The sequence below is a fragment of the Parus major genome, chromosome 4, assembly GCF_001522545.3.
Source record: "Parus major isolate Abel chromosome 4, Parus_major1.1, whole genome shotgun sequence".
NCBI classification, from domain to species: Eukaryota; Metazoa; Chordata; class Aves; order Passeriformes; family Paridae; genus Parus; species Parus major.
The window spans coordinates 50,717,556-50,739,383 of NC_031771.1; the positions used below are offsets into that span (position 1 = coordinate 50,717,556).

The 21,828-nt window shown below is 40.4% G+C and overlaps 1 protein-coding gene across 3 annotated transcripts in view; it reads right to left on the reverse strand.

The window, feature by feature from the left end:
* The window catches only part of SMIM20 (small integral membrane protein 20), a 69,863-nt gene that overhangs the window by 25,674 nt on the left and 22,361 nt on the right, over window positions 1-21,828 (reverse strand). For 2 of the 3 annotated variants that reach the window (XR_004496899.1, XR_002001639.2), the window contains one exon: window positions 8,929-17,249. The exons of the other annotated variant lie outside the window; for it this stretch is intronic. The gene's annotated coding sequence lies outside the window, so the exon portion shown is untranslated. Of the gene's footprint in view, window positions 1-8,928; window positions 17,250-21,828 lie in introns of those variants that run through there. 3 annotated transcript variants of the gene reach the window in all.

Here is a 21,828-nt window from a genome sequence, read left to right on the forward strand (position 1 = left end):
TCTCCTCTCCTCTCCTCTCCTCTCCTCATTTTTTCCTACAATTCCATAGATTCTGATGGTTTTCCTCACATAAGAAACTGAAACTCAAGTTACTGATAGGAAGACTTAGAAGTCTTACTGAGATCAAGTTTCTGTGAGAGCAAACCAGTCTCCAATATTATGTTATTAGTAATTTTGCTTTCTCTGAGGGCAGGACATTTTAGAAGCATTAGATTGTTCTGTAGGGCAAACTTTTATCTTCTGCACATGGAAAACAGAAGGGTCAAGGAAAGAGGTAAGGAAAGAGTTTAATTGTCAGATAAAATTAGATACTTAATTCACCCTTATAAAACACATAGACAACCATGCAAATCTGAGAGTTGTGTATTTCCATGACAGGGAAACTGCCTCATCTGCAGATGCAGTCATGGATTTTATGCACACCTGTTTGCACAACAGCTCAGATTCTTGATCTGATCACTGCAATGAACTTTTCACAAGCAGGTCCCTGTGCATAGGTGCATTTTTTGATAATGTGGCCTCTATGTCTTTTTCCAGAATAGTTTTATGGTTTCCATGAACTTTGCTCAAAAATGTGCCAGAAGACTTCCAAGTAACAAACATGCTTTTGCAATTTACTGAAACTTTCCCCTTGTGTTCCAGAGAAGCAACCTCCCCATTAGTCACCAGAGAGACACATGAGCCAAGGAGGAAGGAAAGGGAATCAGCTCATAAAATCAGTCAATTCCCTTCTTTAGTGTCTACACTTAGTCATTAAATAAAAAAAGAAGTGAAATCAAAACTTTTTTTTTCCAAATGGGTCATTACTTCAGTGCAGATTGAATAGATGAGGATTATTTGCATCTTGATTTTGATCAGAAATTTTTGTAATCAGTTGCTTTTTTCTGCACTTCATACCCCAGTGAGGGCTATTGTGCATTTGAGGTACTCTGCATCCTTCCAAAGGAATGCAGTCTCCCAGGTATATCCTTTTACACTTCTTTAAATGACCAATGAACTATATTACCCAATAAGCAAGGGGGTTGGAGTATTTTTGCCAGATACTAATTTTATTTAGAAAAAAACTGAGTCAAAGCCAAGGCACAAAGTTCATATCTAAATCAAATTAATTTTCCTCTAAAGATAGAATGTGTTGCAGTTGAGGTTTCCAGCTGACTCTTCTTTAAAATGGACATTTAAATACTTGCAATTGAGCCTGCTTGAGTTCTAGGCTTGGTTCAGTTGGGAACTGTTAACGTAGATTTTGCAAGCTGTGTCACATGGAAGGACAAACAAAGGAGATTATAATGTGTCTTTCAGCCTCAAGAATATGGCAGTCAAGCAGAGGTTGAATTTTCAAAGGAAACTGTCAGTTGATGCATGATGAAATGGTAATTCCTGTTCATTTCCCACTACAATGTACTCAAAGCCCAGGAGTGACATTCCAACCTTACTTCCTGCAAGACAGTACTGTACTTAGTTACACTGTGTAGTATGAGTTGAACACTTGTAACCCACAAATCCCCCTGCAATTTTTCAAGAATAGTCAGTGATAGGTAGCAAAACCCAAGCACATGGCTGCTCTCTCTTGAGTTTTTCTCTGAAACCTTTCTCCACAAAATCACTTGAAAGATTTTGGCAGGGGCAGGAAGAGGGGGTTAGCTCCTGGATGCTCACAATATTGAACTGTAGAAATCCATAAAATAATCAGTGTTACATTGTCAGAGCACGTACTTTCCATGCATCCTGGCCAGAGAAAATTTTAAAAGGCTTTCTGGTGCCAAAGCAGTTGAATTAAATTTAAAAATAGCTAAATTTAGCCATCCCTCCAGATCTCAGTTTCTGAGTATCATCTGGCTGCAGATGGAGGTTCAGAAGGACCCATAGTCATGGGTCAGGTTATTGTAAATCAGCTGAGGCCCTGGAAATACCTGGCTGTACACTTTTAGTTTGGCCAAATGAGGGATAGTATGGCTTAGTTTAGCCATCTTTTCCTGCAGGCAAAGCTACATCAAATTTCCTTACATTTTCTGTGGGCTAAAAGCATTCACGCTGGATTTACCACATTTCAGATGACAGATGGCAACTTATTAAACATCAGTATGCTGATGAATATTTTGAGCCCACAAGATTTCTGAGACTTTGAAAAGAGGTAATTCCTAAAGTATGCTACACAGCTTCCACCTACACTGCTGGCTATATGTTTGCAAATGCTTTGTGGGTATGAGGTACCATATTTGCAAAACCAAGCAGACGTGGCACTTCAGTCCCTCTCTCCTCCCTCCTGCTTTAACAAATTATCATCCCACTGAAACAAGCAAGCTGTTTGGCACAGTTCTAAGTGTGGTTACATAACAAAGCCAAAAAAAGCAGCTCCCACAAATCCAAACCACAGATTAAGTCCAGTTTTAGAAGATAATATGTACAGTAGTGACAATGAGAATTAATGCCATAAGAAGGAACAACTCTCAGGCTCCATTACTCACAATAATTATGTTAAAGGCTCATATGTAAATATTTCAAAATACAAATAATAAAATAAATATATATATGTATATATATAATAGTCAGGATGGCATTTTCCATTTATATCTTTTTCCCACACCTATGAGCTCACATAAGGTAAGCAAACTAGTTTGTACTGGGCATTCTTTCACTAACCTAAAAGCTGTCTCTGGAAGCAGCACTTAACAGCATTTTGTGTTTATATACACAAAAAATTGGTGGAATAAAGAAAAGGAAGAAAGGCCATAGGCCAGTATGTCTTGAACTTCTTCTGGAATGGTCAAAAAAGTGCACCCATAGAGTCTTAAGTAGCCTTTGCTGCCCAGAATACCACTGAGTTCCTTTCTCACTCAGGCACACGTATTTTAGAGACAGATGTACAGCCATGTTCCTCTTCATGTGGGTACTGAGTAACAAGTGTTTTGAGATTTTTGGTAGGTAAAACATTATTTTTCTCACTTCATTTGGAAAATGCTTCTCATTACCTTTTCCAGCAGTTTGAAATGAATCATGAAAGAACTGTCTGGTTGTCAGGTAAGCTGAATACACGGGGCTCCTGAAATGTATCCTCAAGTGGAACTTGACAATCACCTAGAGGTTCTTCGCTATTTACATTTGTTTTGTAATTTTGCGTTATCATTATTAATGAGGCCAAGAATGAAAACTAAAAGCTGTGTGCTTTGTTCATAGGAATTAGAACAAGAATGACATGTCTTTGGCTACACTTGAATGGAACAGTAGTTGAGAATATAATCAGAGAAAAGAACAAGAACTTTCTGAGGCTGTAAACAATGATATACACAGGCTTAATAAAGTGTCACATGTGCCTTGAGAATCTGGCCCTATTATGTGCATTTATTTTTCAGTCCCAGTGGTTGATGTAGGAAAAAAATCTGCAGCTACCATTTTATGAAATACTTGATAGCTCTGGAATTGATTATGAATGACGACAAAGAGAAATGAGTTTCAGACATTCCAGAAAGAGAGCCATAGTTCTCATTCAAAACAAAACAAAAAAACCCACTCAACAAATAAAGCAACCCATTTCCCCAGCCCTAAAGCTAAACTGTAGTATATGAAGCACAAGACCTGATTCCTTATTATTACACTAACAGTTGTCTTAGATATGTAGGGAGCTTGAGTGATAAGGACTAGGTGGCCTTATCCAGGACAATTTCTGATCATTTTTGAGTCTACACAACTCTTAGTCTCTGAGAACAAATCACAGAATGAACCCGTAGAGGGTAGCTGCATAGCTATTTAAAACCAGAATCTTCCAACGGACCAGAGACCAATAGTAAAGTAGTATCTGTAAGGTTTTCACTGAAAGTGGTCAAACAGAGAAAGCACACTGGCTGAACAAGGTCCACGCCCTACAGAGCTTATGCACAGGACTGAATACTTTGGAATTGCTGATGGGAGTGAAACCAACATACCACTTTTCTGGTTTGATTAGGATGCTACCAAGCCAAAGTTTAACCACTGCTTCCTCAGTGCTTTGGAATTTTCTCACCAAACAGGTCTGCTTCGGAAAAGAATCTTGTCACTGAAAAGTTCATTCATGGAGTACAAATAATGCCTTACCCAGTAGCCCAATGACTTGATGTTAATTGTCATCCACATGTAAATTCCCACCTGCATACAGATAGGAAATTCACCATAGTTCAGAGGTAGCTCAAGACCAATGAATCAGACAGACAGAAATCACTCTTTTAAAAGAGTTACACAGTTAAAACCTGAATCAGAAGTTCACTACACAAAACAGGTCATCAAGCCAGGCAGTTTAACTACAGCGTTAGACTAAAGCCCCGAAACCTGTGAAGAATCATCAAGATACAGGACTGGTAAGATCAAGTAAATGCACACAGGGAATTTATGGTTCATCTTTCAACAGATACCATTATCTGTTTCATTCCACCTCATATCCACATGGCAAAGCTTAAGAAAAGTGTGAAAAAATTAGACCCATAAAATATGAATCAGTTTTGTGGCTTTCTGTATTGGTAACAATGCAGAAGAAGTTTGCCTGCCAAAGATGGAAATAGTGCCTCAGTCAGAGAGATTCACCTATCAAGCTCCTTGAAAAGTAAGTAGTTTTTCCACTCCTCAGGAAGGAAACATTATCCCTGTAGATGTCTGCAATTGCCATCTCATTTCTGGGCAAAATGATTAAAAACACAGTAATCAGAAAATGCCAGCAGCATACAAGTGCCAGCTTTCTGGAGGCCTCACAGTCAGGGTTCATATCAGGACACAGAATGGAGACTGTCTTTTTTGCCTCTCTGGCCATCACTAATATAGAAAAAACCCTGATACTCCCGTATAGAGCAATATGTAGGAGTGAAAATGCTGGATTCAGAAAGAGGTGACCCTGCTTGTGGTACCTGCAATGTCTTGTTTAAAGCAGAACTCAGAATGGTATGTAATTGTACCTTCTGTCCAGGCCTTCACCTGCAAGGTCACACATATCCTTTTTGTTAATCTCTGGTGGATACTCCAAGGCGACAGAGGCATTGCTGATGACATTGCAAAGACATTCATTCTCAACAGTTACAGCTCTTACTATTATTGAAAAGACAGAACACCAACAGGAATTCAGCTCTTTGGTAAAGTATGGATGACTGACACGCTGAATTCCAACAAGTCAGACTTGGTGAGACTGGGAAAAATGCTTTAAGGGCCTGAAAATACTCCTGAAACTTTAAGACCTATCACAGCCATACGGTACAATAGGGTACTGACTGATGTCCTCATAGGTGTGGATGGCTGGAAAACATCTCTTCCATCCTTTAGTCTGCTGGAAAACTTGTTCCTTACCTACTTAGAGAAGATCAACCCATACCTTGGTCAGATCAAAAGTCAGGCAGCTCCATTTGCTGTAGCAAAATAAATACAATGTTTAGCCACTGACACGCTTCCTCTGTCCTCTTTCTCATGGACTCAGAACCCTGTGTCAAGATGTCCTTCCAAAAGCTGTGGAAACTGGTTTGAAAACTGGAAGCTGGTTTGAAAACTTTTTCCTAATTTCTAAAGCAGATGACGGACTGAACTCCAGAAACTAAAAGTAATTCTGATCAACAAGCCTCTGCAGCTGCTTTATCCTCTTGACCAATGCAATCAATGCATCAAAACCTTCCTCCCCATCATGGATCTTGTCTTAAATAAAATCCAAACAAATTTCCAGCCCTGCAAAGAAGCACCCATAGCACTTAGGGTTTTCTAATGAGTATACCAATCTACCATGACATTTACTAGGCACTTTGATAATGTTTAGAGATAGCATTTGTACGTCATGGTAATAGACAGTGATACTGATCCCATAAATAGCCAATTTTGAAGAGGAATAAAAGCAGGAGTGTGGGCAGTCAGGCAAAAGAGTCATGCTAGCAAGAACAGCAGAATAAACATGGGGGAAGCTGAAGGAAAAGGAAAGCTTTTTTTACTCTTGTGGAAAGAAGGTGGTCGAGAACAGAAAGGCAGAAGAACAAGCTTATGAGGATGGGTTTCTCAGCTGAGTGTCCTAAATACTGCTCAATTTTGTGGCAGATATAATGAAATTTAATGTTTCCACTAGGAAACTTGGATAGTTCGTATCACTTTTAACATGGACCATCCTAACAATGAAAATAGAAGAGCAACAGCCTGTGTATCTGGGCCAGAGTTTCTGCCATCCTGGTAATTCAGAATGGCTGGAATGGGCCTTGAATGTGTGTCCATGAATTAACAGCCTGGAATCTAAGCTGACCTTTCCCCTTTTCCTTCTATTTTTTTTAAACAGTCCCCCAGCAATTCTCAAGAGGTACTCCTCTTGCACTGTGTACAAATCACCATTTCTGTGCTCCTAAGAATTAAGCACTGACTTCACTGCATGGAAAGTCTTTTTAAAAAATGTGGAGGTGTGTGTGGGGGAAGTAATTTCAAGTGATATTCCAAGCCCCTCCTCCCTGGCTCCAAAGAGTAATTACTTATCTGGAAAAAGAAACAACTCTGTTATTTCATTGTGACTTAGGACCTCAGGCCTGGTTTCATGTTTCAGATTCATGCTTTCTGCGCCTTTTGGAGACTCAGAATAGCAAAAAAGCCACCCTTCCGAGAGAGCTGCATCCTATAGATTCAAGGCCTTTTGAAGACATGTATGACTTGCTGCCCCTTTCCTATTTTCCTGCATCCAGTCAACTGAAAAATCTGGTGTTATGATACCTTATGATCCTACCTAATTCTAGTGGTAGTGGCATGGCTGGCTAGAATCCCAGACCTTTAAAACAGGGGCCAAAATTCTTTCTTCAGCATATTATTTCATGTATCAATTAGCAACTTGTAAGTATTGCAGTTATGGTTCTACCATTTCTTAAATTCCAGTGTGGTGGTCCAAGAATATGGATACACCAGAGCAATGGTGAGATGCCCCACAAGGAGAACTTCAACATCACCCATTATTCTGAGAAACAAAACAAAGCAAGGCAACACGTTATAGAAACAAGACGGCCTGAGATCAAAAATTGGAACAGGAGAAAAATTCTCAAATTGTGAGAATAAATTGAAGAATAAAAATTTCCAGAACTAACATGATCAAGAAATAAACTGCAGCTAAAGAAAAAAATTATTATAACAGTGACTCAGTAACTTGTCTTTTCAATATAATAATGAATCAAAATTAAATAAACTATGAACTCTGTAAATACTTGTATCTTCATTTCCACATGTTAAAAGAATTATGGAAAGAAATGGATATAAGTTAAATAGAATTCTATATACTGTTACCTCCTTTATTTGTATATTCTTTAAATGTTTATTATAGGAATTACCGGACTCATTTAGACACAAGGTCCATTTAGGCCAGAACACTTCCATTTATGTGTCCAGCAGGGAAGGTTTCAGCAAAGGGCACAAGAAGCCTTACAGAAAAAAAAAATAAAAATTCAAATGTGGTATAATTTTAGCCTCAGTTTCCAACCCAAGCTCTCCGTATACTCTCTTCTTCATCACTTAATAAAATATGTGGGTCCTTTTCAAAAGTCTGAGTGCTCTTCAGTATACTGACAATAAGAATCTATACTGCTATAAATTTTTTCAGCAAAAGACAGTTTATTAAAGAAAGCATGAGAAGATTGAATTCCCAAAGCTCTGAGTAGGACATCACCTATAAATCCCACATACAGCTGCCAGCAGTAACAGATCGTAGCAAATAGACTGTACAACATCAGATCCCACTGTCTGCCCTCTGCTGAGAATATTATAGACCAGGTGAAGTCTGGGAATGCTTTCAATAGCGCAAAAGCAGAGACACAGACACACCTCAGGTCTACCATATGTGTAGAACAAATACCTGGTTGATTCTGAAAAGTTCAAAGCTCTTAAAAATTCTGGCAATGTACATTTCACTTCTGCTTTACTAAGGTAAGCCAACAAAGTGCAGAAGTGACATCTCACTACTTCAAATAATTCTTTCCTATTTCAATAACTCAGATAATTCAAAATGTTTCATTGATCTCCAACAGGCTGCCTAGAGACAATCCTACAAAACTTTGCATATTGTCACAACCTAAGATACCCAGAGGTGAAAACTCTTAGTTCTTAGTCTCTTAGTTCTTTAACTTTGAAAAGTAAATCAATCTAAAAAAAAATCCAAATTATCACTCTCTTTTGCTTATGAAAAGTCAGATAACTCACCCACAGCAACAACAGGACTAGTTCACCACATAAGTAAATAAACAATTCCTCATTCTTTTTGATGCCTCACATCTGAGTAACTCTTTCAACCCTCCAAAATAATTCAGCCCTACCTAATGACAGTCAAGAGAAAGTCAAAAGCTGCTTGGCAGGTGACCTTTATTTTTTCCTTCCATAGGTGCACAAGGGTCTTCTTGTTCTTAGAATGATGACACCAGTGCCACCAAAGTGGCATCATCCCTTTCTCCTATGTGTTACTGAGTCTCAACAGGTATTGCATAAAAACTTGCTTCAATCACAGCTATCTTGCAAGAAATTCAACTTCTATCAACACTAAAGATTTAGTCTTTGTTTAGTGGAATATGCTAGCTTTAGTCTACCTCCAGAAAATGATGGGACTTTGTTCTTATATTTTCTGAAATCTTCTGGGACCTACCATAAATTGCAGTTTCAGGGAGCTGTTTGAAGGATTGTGAACCAGGCTCTTAAAGAATAATGCAATATAGTGACAAAGTGACCTAGGCAGGAACAAAAATTACAGGGACAACTGAATAAAGGTGGCTCTTGTTCCTTGTCTAATAGTATGAGTTCATATCTCTAGCTGAAGCCATAATAGTTAAGTGACTTCTTCTTCAGCACAAATAAGTTCACTTAAGAAAGGAATTTATCCCAGAAAAAAATTACTTCCTTTCTTGAAGCCATGAGAGATTCCAGTCCCATGCCCTTGCAAGCTAAGAAACGCACAAATCCTTAGAACAAATAAAACAAGAGACATCAAGTTACATAATTCTTTAATAAAACACTTAAATGTATCTGAGATTCTTAGGGAGAGTTTTCTAGTAGCTTGGTCAGTTAACTATGTGTTTGGACTCAACACCTTTTGCTTCACATTTTCTCTGCTTTCCACATTGTGATGGCAAAATAATTTTTATTCAAGATCACTGAAACTGGAGACCGTTTCTACTGCTGCGTGTGAAAAAGAAGGAAATATATCCTGAACTTCAGTTTCTGAATGATGGGGCAACAATTCAAAATCTTCCCATTTCAGTCCTGAATGCCCAAATTGTTTCATGGGCATTTTGGCTGACATAGGTGAATGAAATAATCTGAGGAATACAAGAGTGAAGCCTTCTAACACCAGCCCAACATTACTGCCAGTAAAATGTCTGGATCTTCAAAACTGAGGTTCATCCAAAATAAGTTTAGGGATTGAGCTAAAATGTCTCTTGAATCTTTTCACAGAAAGGTTTAAAACAAAATCCAACAAAAGATTTCAAGCTGAATTTCATTTGGGTTTTTGCTCATTTCATCCTGCTATAGAATTTAAGAAATTTAGTAGAGTTATGGGGATGTTCCTTCCTTTACTTTTTTCATGTCTATTGTTTAACTTACTCAACAAACTTCCTTCCAATTGGGAAACCTAGGGAGCAACAAAACATCATGACTGTGGTGCTCTTGACAGCCATGAAGTTATAGAACAGGAAATTAGCTCTTTGTATGTGATGATAACTGGACATTATAAAATTTTATGGTACATTTTCTTAAAAAAGAAAGAAAGAAAGAAGAATACAAAACCAAATATTTTCCCCTTATTTTTATATGAACATTCATTTAATGTCAAGCCCCATGATGGAATTGCAACAGGACTTTAAGAATTAGTTTTAAGTAGCTATTTTTTTACCTGCTCTATTCACTGCTTTTGGATCTGGTGTGCATGAATTTTTCTTGCACAGCACTTGCAAGAATTTGAGCTGAAGTTCAAATGGCTGAAGACATGTGAGGATCAGGACAGATTTTACATTTTAAAAGTGAAGTGGTAGCAGCTAGGACAGTGTAATTTACCAGACCACCAGGGCCCACAGATTTCCAGTGTGTTGGGGTAATTCCTAGATTAATTTCCTAACAATTACTTTGTCTCGTATTTGTGTCATTTTTTATTTCTGTCATCTCTATATCCTTCTCCTTTTTGTTCACTTTTCTTTACCTCTTTGGTCTTAGATGGGCGTTCCTCACATTTTATCAGTGAAATGCTTTCGATACAAGTAACTTTACTGGTGCCAGCGTTAGTTAACTGTATTTTAAACATCTACAGAAAAATAATATTAACAGTATCTCCCCTTGTGACTATTGTGAAATACAAAGTATTTCTCCAGAGCAACACAGCCCAAGATCTCGGTACTATTGCTTTTTCATACTGATCACAATTCCTTGCTGCAGGAATTCTACCTAAAAATTTATTAATCCCTTGCTTTATTCTTCTTAGTTCTCTCCAAAAAAGGAAATAACCTATTTCAAGAGACCAAAGATTCCTCACTGCCCAGGAGTCATGACAAATTCAGCCCTGGGGAGGAGCAGTGGCTCCACATTAGCCAAAGTATACACTGAAATGCTGTTCTGGCATTTACAGTTTCCAAAGAAGTGTCATATGACAAAGATGTCACTTGGTACTTGATAGTTTAATCAAACCCTCAGGGATAGAAGACATTAATTATCTCATAGTACAAAAACATTATTCCCTTCCCAAAGTGACATCATTTCAGTATGACAAATGCATCACCCTTTCACTTTTCTGACTGGAAAGCTAACACCAAATAGTTCATCAGCAGTATCATTTCATCTTTAACAGCATTGTTTCTTGGGTGAAAAATATTGCACAAATGAAGAATACTTCCATGAGCACAGAGGTGAAAGTCAGGCCTCTGAAACAGATTGAGGCCTCTCCCATCCTGCCATCTTTTCCTTAGCAGTTGTTAAGCAGCAGGTTATTCTCAGGTCCTACTTACCTAACATTAGGATCCTTTTACCTGTCTACAGATGTTTAGCTCTATGTGAGATCACTTTTCACATACTGGGTGCTTGACATTCTCCTTGGTTTTCCATTTAAATGTGCTCTGCTGAGGGGCAAACTCAGTCTGGGTTTGCAAGGAGACCTCAATTCAAACTACCACAAGCATTTTGATAATCCACAAGGCCAGGCTGATGCTGAGGATTTGCACTCACCTTTAAGAAATGGCTCTGTTTGCTGCCTGGCCAGATGATAATTTTGTCTGGCTGCACCCAAGGGACATCAGCATTCCTGAAGCATCTCTAGCTGTCCAGGAACACAGCCAGACTCCAGCAGTCACCCTCTTCTGGCAGAATCATTACAATCCAGTATTCAATTAAATTCCAGGTTTATGACCCAGAGAAGGCCCTCGGGGAGGCCTGAGCAGGCAGGTGTGTCGGTCCCCAGGCCCACAGCCAGACTGCAGCTGCCAGCGAGACCCCTGCACAGGCTGGAGCTGGAGAGCCAAAGCGGCCCTGAGGGCATTGCCACCCCCAGGGCTCCCACATTTCACCCTGTCCAGGACCCCATTTCATTATTCCCTGGGGTCACTGCTCTCTGCCCCAGCGGCACCGCAGCAGGACCAGTCTCCAGCTCCCCCCAGCCCTGCCAAGCCACAGGCACCATGTCCTGGTCCAGCCTCAGCCTGTCCCTGGGAGTGCCTGGTGCCCAGGGCTGGTGCCCCCCAGGCCGCCTGCTCCTGGCAGGGGCGGTGAGACAGAGCCTGGCTGCCGGGCTCGCCAGCAGTAAGCAACACCACCATCAGCACTGTCCGAAACGGGGGCTCCTGCCAGCAGCCCGTCAGGCAACAAAAGCATCCTGGCACCATTTTAGGGGAGGAAAACAGAAAGAGCTCTTGGAGCTGCGGTAAAGCGCCGACAGCTACCAGCATGGCTTTCATTTATTTCTGAGAATGTCCTTACATGCAGCCATTACTATGCAAGGGGTACATTTCATTGCAAACAGCTCAGTTTTTCTTTTAGCTGGAAACTTCTTGGATATTTCAGAGTGTCTGGTTAACTAGGATTGCTGAAAATGGCCATTCCAGTGGTTATGGTCCATGGTGCCTGGGCCAGCACCCCTGCATGAAATCAGCAGATGTCATCCCCGTGGAAACCCTGCAGCAAAGTTTCAGTTTGGGAACTACCCCTTCTTGGGATCACTGTCCCCTTGAGACAGTGAGAGAATGTCTGACTCCCAAGAGCAACAAAAAACTGTCACACATGATCCTCTGGAAAGGTGTGCCCTTAACAAGCACACAGGCATTTAAACAAGGTGCAAGATTGCGCTTAGATAGTATTTGCACAGAGCAAGCAAGAGACACAGCACCCACTCCCAAGGAACACTACAGCTTCTGGCTGCACTGTGCAGACCCTGTATGGCTCCTCAGTAGCATGCTTGGGCAGAAGAAACAAAGCACGAGGCACAACAGACTCTTAGTCATAAAGCTTAACAAGAGGTGAATGAAAGCAGGGTGAAAAGATGGATTTTTGTCTTGACGTACAAACACAGAGGTTTCTTCCCTTCACATGGAAGTGAGAGCTTGGTCATGCATGGTCAAATATTGTCATGGAGTATCATATCCCCCACATTCACCCACTCATACTAGCTTGTTTTATACCACAGACCTGTGATGCTCTCTGGCACACTGACTTTTCTTCACATAGCTAGCAGACATCATAATGGCATAATAGGTACTTTCACAGTGGTTTAGTTCCCTACACAAACTTTTTTGAGTGATAGTAGAGAGAAGAAAGGGCAAATACCATGAATCAGTCTTCAGCAATTCTGCTTTGCATGTAAGTTTGGACAAGTTAGAAAAGGATTTCCTCTCCTACACAGTGCCATTTTCTCCTCATTCGTATCTGTAGGTTTGTCTCAAGCTGCAATCCTATGATCTCACAACCTGCAGTTTTACCTTCACTTGTGTGTTACTGTTCAGTTCTGCATATACTACTTTGTTTGCTCCACCTACCTACATGACCTTTAGCTCCACTGGTCTCCTAACTCAAGCCCATGCCATCTTGGCATAAATAGGCTACTGAACTGCACACCAGCACTCGTCTGTCTAGGAAGCCACCACACTGACTCACAGGATTTATTATAAGGTCCATTGCAGACAGATGTTTCAGCACTCAGGGCCAGCTGGAAGCTACGTGGCCCTTTTAGAGAAGTGTTAAGTCACAGCTGCAAGTTTATGAGTTGGGCTTTGCAACCTGCTAATTACAGGCATAGCTGAGAGCACATACAGAGGAAGCTCCTATGTGCTAGTGAGTGACCACACAGCTATAGATATAGTAAAAGGAAGTAACAATAAAAAAAGCAACATACAAAAATTTTCTGGAATGAAGATCCCTGGTATTTTTCACTTTGATGAAGTTCACAAATGGGAAATTCAACATTATGAAATCCAGCAATGAGGAAATGAACATGTATCACTGTGATAAGGTTATTAATCATGGAAGAATGAAGGTCCTGTTTGAAATGAACAGGTTAAGGTAATAAAGACTATCAGTGGAAAGTGAAATATCACACAAAAGCTGGGTTATCAAAATAACTGATTTTTCAGTGACAGCTTGAGCTGCATTAGTGGGGAGAAAAGTGTTTTTTGACAAGTAGCATCTGTAGATCAAAGCAGACCACAGTTTATCCTCTCTTTTATTAGATTAAATCCGAATACGTTTACCAAGCCTCAGGTATGGAGAAAAAATCCCGTTTCAGAGGATACCAGCCAAAGTATCCTCTGAGCCTTTGGAGCCTTCCTAGATTCTGCCATGCTCAGATCTCAAAGCTTCATTGGTGGTTCATCTAATGCCACCCTTCTTTCTCCTCATGTTTCCCAGCATTTGGTACTGTCATTAGTGATTAGGATATGTTTAATGTTCAGGTGATTTAAATTACTCCTTCATGGCTGATAGCCACCTCCTTCCCACCCTCAGCTAAGATGTAATACTTCTCAACAGATGAAAAGCATGAATGTCTTGTCTGGACTATGATTTACTTACACCCCCCCAGAGATGTTTTAGGGTGAGGTATTTTACTTTACCCTGAAGTTAAAAAGGAGCAGGCTTTTAGATACAGACTTACTTTGTTCTGTCTTAGGGAAGAGAGGGATAGGATAACATGGGATTAACATGTGCATTATCTTACTTGTGCTTGGCACAGACATAAGTTTTTACTATTCTTAAACTGTTTGGGTCCCTCAACACATGGAAGAGGAAGTACAGTCTGCTCTCTGTGATTCCTTCCATGTCCTGACTACCTTGTAGCTTCAAGGCTAGTGCTTTAAATCTTTAACTTCTTTTCTTCTAATTTTCCTCCCCAGAGTCTCTTTCCTCTTTCAGGCTTACCTGTAAAGCGTATCAGGAAGTGGTGGTAAGACCACAAGTCTCAATACTTGAATTACTAGCCAGGCATCAGCAAGTATCTGCCTACACACAACTAGACATCTGCAGGAAGGAAGGGGTGAAACCACTTAAGATTGAAATCACAACCTGCCTGGCTGTAGCTCACTGTGTGTTGTAAGCAAAAATGCAAAAGACACATATAACTTGCCAAAAAAGTCTCTGTCTTACCACTTAATTGTACATGGCAACTAAGGGAGCCCAAACACTAAAAATCACTTTAATATAGGAAGTCTCTTATGGGATGAGGGACCTATAATACAGAGTACCATCTCTATATTTTCCTATGCACGTGAGGGATATGTATCTGGAATGGTTACACATTTTCCGTGTATAAAAACTAATTGTATATTTGCTAGGCAATAGAAGTCAAACTAATTCAGTGTCCTGCATCAAAAAGCATACTTAGATAATCAAATTACTTATTTAACAATAGCCCATAGAATACAGTTTCTGACAGGTCCTGATCCAGCCTCCTCTCTCAGATTCCAGTGAAACCCACAGTCTCGTGCAGCCTTGGATTAGACTTGAAGAACTGCACACAGCAAAACAGTGTGTGTGGGGAAAGGGCAGGAGAGCTGCAGCCAGCACACCGGACTGTGTTGTCTGACAGCTTCCCAGGCACAATGCTGAAATGCCCTGAAGGTGTTACAAAGCGATACCATGTAAGTAAGGCCACTAAATGGGTTTGATCTATTCTGACAGTCTCAGTTCTCCACAGCTAGAGGGAGGGAAACAAAGTGGCATATGGAACAGATCTCTAGGCACAATCCAGTTTGCCCACCTTATTATTTCTTCTGGTTTTTGTTTTTTTTAACACAGGCTTGGAAATTTTATTTCCTTCCTCCTTATCATAGCTGAAGATTTACATTCTTCCTCAATGTGGTAATTTGTCATAGATATATTTTGGGTCCCTATCATCTAAAAAACTAAAAAAAACCCAAAAAAACCACCAACAAAACCCCAACAAATCCCATATCATAAGCATTGTTCAGTCCCTCCCAGGGTCAAGCAGTCTTGCAGGGCAAGTGATTGCATGGGGAGGACTCTGTGATGTGCAGACCCCATCTGTGTGTGCAGCACTGGGCCAGCAGCGTGCTGAGCCGCGGCTCCATTCCACTGAGACACTTTCCACATTTATTATTCTTGATTAGAAAAACATCCCAAATTGTAGAATTGACATTTAAGACTGAATAAAGTTCCAGTTTGGTTTTATCAGGGCAAACTTTGAAATAGATCATCTATTAGCCTTTGTTACTGTATTTCTTTTACGAGTGTGAGTAGGAAGAACATTAAGGAAGGCTATAAATCAAATGCATACTTCTGGTGAGTGCAGGAAATCCTTTATGTTTCATAGAAATAGAAATAAATGTGGATCTATTCATATTGTCTCCATTTTAAACATCATCTGAGCTAGTATTTCTAGAAGCAAAATTATCAGAAGAAAACAAAGGAAAAAAATCCCTCCAAAAATACAGTGGTGACTAAAGCACTTATTAAAGGCCATTGCCTCCTATGCATATAAGACAGAACAGACAAAAAAACCCTGGTATTTTTGGTTTTTTTGGTTTTCTGAGGGACTGGGGGATAAAAGAAACATCATTGTGCTAAGATGAAGACAATTCTCTTAACACTGATAGCGTGCCAGCATGTCCACTGGAAAATAATCTGCCCTTAGTGACTAATTCCCAACAGAAAATTTGGCTACTTGCCAAAATGTACATATCCCTTCATGTATGCAGGAAATCATTTTCAGCAAACCCAGAGCTGGCCTAGCAGGATGGGAGATCCTGAGCAAGGCCCCACTGATATATTCCATTGGAATGGGTTAAAAGACACTCACAGCAGCATGTAGTGGATGACACCAGCAAGAATTTAAACATGCAGCATAATGGTAAAGCAATTAATAAGCGCAGTTGCTAACAGTTGCACAATAGAGAAGTGTTTTAAAATTCCTGTGCTCTTTAACAATAATGCAGAGAGACGCTGTGAAGGGAAAGCGGGGGGGAAGCCTGGCATGGAAGGGACATTCCTTCAGTTCCTCTCAAAAGTCTGAAAAAACCTCTGGATAGGAAAATACCACTGAGCAGCCAATTCTTTCCACATTTGGCCAAGCCCAATGCCCAAAATACACAGAACACTACTTCACTTTGAAAGGATTGCAATACTCCTATCTGAGTCATCTGAAAGCAAATAAAATGAGACCTAAACAAATAAACCTAATTGTGCATGGAAACAAATCCAGCTCTCCAGCTTGGCCACGGCTTTGTTTTTGTTAGTTTAAAGCCTACATATGCAGTTTTAGTGGCATCAGGAGTTATACAAATATTGACAACAAATTGCCAAATGTTGTTTTTTTTTCCCTTCAGTGCACAGTGTAAAGAAGCTGGGGTAATGCTTCTAGGAACCTTCCTCAGTGCACTGAACCAAATTACAGCTTGATGGGATCCACTCCAGCCTCTTCTCTGAAGAGTAGACACTAATGAGATTGAGGTTGTTGATTGTTACCGTCAGAGACTTTTATTTTTCACTCATGAACTCTGCTGAACACAAATCCAGGCTTTCGAAACGTAGCTCAAATGTTTGCACCATAGCCAGGGCATTGTCACATGCTCTGTCCTCCACCCTGTGATTTGTTGCTAGTTTGTGTCATCCTTAACCTGCTTCTGGTGGTTTGGCCAGGAGAGAAACAAATAATGATGACAACTGAGAAAACCAAGCTGCTCTCTGACATCCTTCTTTTAAAATGCTACTTGCTGGCTGTGGAGAAGGGGCAGTCACCTTGAGATAGCAATCACTCATGAAATCCTGCTGTCATCTGCCAAAGGTATATTTCCATCAAGTTGGTCTGAATCCTTAGCAGCTTGCTAGGAAAAATGAGAATATGTCAAATCTTGATCTGCCACAAGCCAAAGTTAGAAAAAAGGTATTTACATTTGACTTTAAAATGAAGCCCAGACTTTCCTCTCATAGAGAGCCAATATATTAACACATTTTCTTCCTCTTTGCTTCACGTTCACAAGACACCTACAACTTTTATTATTCTATCTGGCTGGATAACAAGGTTTTCATTTTGCAAAACCATAAATTTTTACTACAGGCAAAAAAGAAAAAGAGGAATTTTAGAACTGGATAAAGACGCTGAGAGTTTTCACACAAAGAAGCCACAGAAATCAGACTCATTCATCCTCCTCAGAGGTCTGACAGTTAAGACGCTTACCTACAGTACTGGAGAAATTAATTGATATTTCTGTTTCTTCTTATTCATCCAGAGAACTTACAACTTTGTCTTGTACATCTCAGTGATCACCTAATGATCAGGTCATTGAACACCCTACAATATAGGTGTCTTTCTCTCCTTTTTATCAGAAATTGCATTCTACACATAAGAAGCTCCCCAAAGAGTTGCATCACAAGTACTGAATTTCCATGAAAAGTTTTAGGGTTTGGTGTTAAGATCCCCAGCAAAAAAAAAGTTCTTTACTAATTGTAAACCTCATAGTTTTGCCTGTTATACTATCCACTCTTCAAGTATTAGTGTTACCTGCTCACTATATGCAGGAAGACCTCAGTAGATTCAGGAAGCCACATGCAGAAGCATCAGCGAAGGCTTTCTGTACTGCATTGCTTACCACAGTGCAAGCACCCCCGAGCACTTGCACAGTAAAGAGTGGATCCCTAAATCAGTGAAAGGCATAGTGGAAAGGCATGAGAAACTGGGGGGTTGTGAGAAAGTGAAGGAAAAAGGGTCCTCTCTATTTCACTAACTCTGGACCTTCATAAAAAAACAACACAATGCTTGGGACTGTTCGTGCTACGAGCAAACACTGAAATATGACAAGGCATCAAGGCATGTTGTGTTACATGATATTCAGGCAGCTGCTGAGATGGCAGCTTCAATCCACCAACTGCTGCAATGAAACAAATCTGAAATGTAAAAGCTAGATTTCCACCAAAATATTTCATTAATATTACATGCATCTAAGTCAGGGAACTCAGACTACTAATCCCCACAGCTACCCTAAATCAGCCCTGAAGGACAAAGTAACAGTGCAGCTGCACAGACGGGGGCTCAGAAGGTATTCTAGGTTTCAGTTTCCTGACTGAAGTCAAAATTTCTCTATCGATGTCTTGTTGGCGTATTTTCTTTGAAATTTGTTGAAGGGGAAAATACACATTGTTTTTCAAGGGAATCTAAGTATGAAATGACTGTATACCAACATATGAAGTTAGCCAGATATAGCCAAACTTGTGTGAACACCTACGGGTGGAAAGTTTCACCCTGAGGAACAGACCTCAGAAATATGTCAGAGAAGGAGAAGAGAGCTGAATCTTCTGTCCTTGACTGAAATTGAGAACCAAGGAGCTTCCACAGCATATGCCACCCTTGAAACTTGGCCTGCACTTATAACAACTTGTCGCTCAGAAGCCCCACGACCAGTCTATCAGCACAGGGTCAGTTGGCATAAGCACTCACAGCAACAGAGCCTTCCTTGCTTACTCAGCTAAAATACCCTGCAGGTCCCCCATCGTGGGGGAGGAGGCTGACCTACCCCCAAAAGTCACCCACCGAGGCAGGAGAAAGACATACTTCCAAGTGAAAGAGGAGAGGAAGCAGGTGAGAAGGTTTTGTCTGACTTAGCAAAACACCTTCTTTTCATGGAGATGTCCATTCAAATCACTTTCAAATTTCCCTGGATTAAATCAACAGGGAATAAGTAGAAAGGAAAGCAGCATCTGAAGCTGTCCATAAAACAGGATACATGTGGGTAACAGATCGGCGGATGTAAAGGGCACCTCACCAGCCCGCTCTCTCCTCACGTCTCTTTTTCGCACACACCCACTCTTGCTTGGGCTGGGCACCTGCTTGTCCACTGAGGCAAGTCAATTAAAACCAAATTAAAACTATAATTATCACAGATAGGAAGGAGACTCTCACAGCTACTACTTCCATCTGGAACTGCACAGGGGCACTGAGTGTTGTCCCTCCTGGCCCTCCCTCCCTCTGCATCCTCCAAGTCCCACAATGTGGGGATGTCAGTCTCCCACCACAGCACACAAACTGCCCACGGGCATGACAAGGCAACTGTCATTTTCCACCCTGGCTGCCACTGTGGGTGGTCATGTTGGTGTCTGCCTGCATTTGCACGGTACTGGATGCTGTGGAGTGTACAAACTGTTCCATATGGCATTTGGAGGGAGAGAGACATGCTAGCAGTGCATTACAAAGCTGCGTTTATGTTACCACATAGACCCCCTGACTGTATTTGTCTTAGCATGCCGATTAGAAGGATAAATGAGAAAAATCCTATTTCTCAGTTCATGAAAGTACAGTAAGGTGGCTGCTAGCAAGATTATGAGCTTTATCTTGGGGCTTCTACCTGTCATCCTTCTGCTTTGTATTTGGCACATGCATTAAGACCCCATAGGTCTTAATTTTTCATTTAAATACCTTTTACTCCTTAACTTTCTAGGCTACCTTCTTTTTAATATCTGATCTTTTCCAGCTAATTAGTTGACTGCTATTTCTGAGACACTGTCAAGTTATTTACCTCGCTGAAGTGACTTAAGTTCCTCCCCCCACGCCCCCATCCGCCCCCTGTCTGTCTGGTTTCCCCCTCTAGTCTAGCTGAAGTGACAAACTCTATCCCCTAGCCAAACATTTGTTTTTACAAGGTATTTTTATACCATCACCTCTTCCCTGCATCTCCCCCGCCTACCCACCACAAACATATGCTGTGGTGGGAGGACATACTGGTTTCACATAATTTGCAATGTTAAGGTGACAAATTTCCCCTCCTTCAAGTATTTTTTTTTTTAAATCTGGTTTTTAAAATGCAAATGGTAATGGGTTTGTTCCTCTTTGCCTTTTTTACACTGTTCATGGTGATGTCCTTCACTTAGAAGTCAGTGGGAGAGAAAACAGAAACCATTTGACTTATACTATTCAAAATCTATTTATGCTATAATAAGATACAAAAATAGACAAAAATAATATTGTCTAGGTTGATAGATTTCTTTTATTCATCCCAAGAAAGACAGGAATTATGATAATTTCCGAGAAAGTAGGCAAATGTAACCACTTTACTGACTTCATTAGCTGGGCACAGTATGTTTTTCTCTGTATTAAAATCCACATGCAGTCACATTCATGCAGTAAAAACAACCTCAGGCGCTCTAAGCTTCAGGCTCAGAACCATGGAAAACATGACTGTGGCCTTCATCATTCCCAATTAGGGGTACATGTACTCTGCAGTGATTCTGGTGCAGTGGATAAATGCCTAAGCCAGCTTTAAAGCAGGCAGAAACAATCTAGTTAAAACAGCACAGAGCCCAAACTGGGCTCAGACACTCTAAATATTTACCGTATTCTGAGCTGGAGGTTGCAGGGGCATGCATAGTACTACAACTGGAGAACTTCCAGTACCTACATTCACCACTGCACAGCAGGGACTGACGTGCTAAACATCCTGGTCATTCTAGCAGCATACATGCATGGCCAAACGAAGATTGTTTATAGAAACACTGATTTTATATGGCAGAATGACTGAAAAATGCTTTTTATATGGAGACTGCATCTATTCAGCACACACCATTAGACTTTTTGAAGTGGGATAAAGTTTTATTCCTCGTCCTAAGACTAAATTGAATACAATTCCAGAATTTAAATCTAGATTTTAATTCCTATTTTATGCAGAAATTTTAGTGCAGCGTGAAACAACAAAAAAAAAATTATGCATCAATAATGCATCCTTGTTAATTTAATCTTGTGACTTTGTCTCATATAAGAAGGGCAAAGAAAGATAAATTTGAAAAACAAAACAGAGTAGGTCAACTCACTGCCAGCAGCAGGGGAACAAAATGGGAAAGTACTAAACAGTGAAATTTATTTATATTGTGCAGCAACAAACTCCAGAGGACAAATTGTTAGCAGAAGGAGCCACTCATAGTACATGCAAAGCTTCTCTCAAATCAAACAGATACGGCTGTCACTGTGGGAAGCCAAGGAGCAGAGAGAATAAAAGAGAGAGGAAAAAAACCCTCTCCACAGATTGAAAACATTTTGTAGTTAAGGGACTCCGAGTAGACCATGGGTAGTGCCTTTGGTTTCACTGTGGTTCTAGCAAGGTCATCTGGGGGAAATATCTTCAGAAAACCACCAGGGGTGAGCTAAATAAACAATAAGGGAACAAGCAAGTTTCTCAGTCAAATGTGTGTAAGTTGGAATCAACTGTCTATTCCAAGAATTTTCCCCCTTTTATATGTTGAGGAAAAATTAGTAGAGGACCACTAGACCATCAGGGAGGAGCCACTCACTCCAGTTGTCTGGGGATAGTTTGGCAAGGAAGAGCCATCCTTCAATCATTCTGGAGCTATCAGCCTCCAGGGCTCTGCTGGAAATAGTTCAGGGCAGTGCAGTTCTTCTGGCCCTTTACTCATCACCAA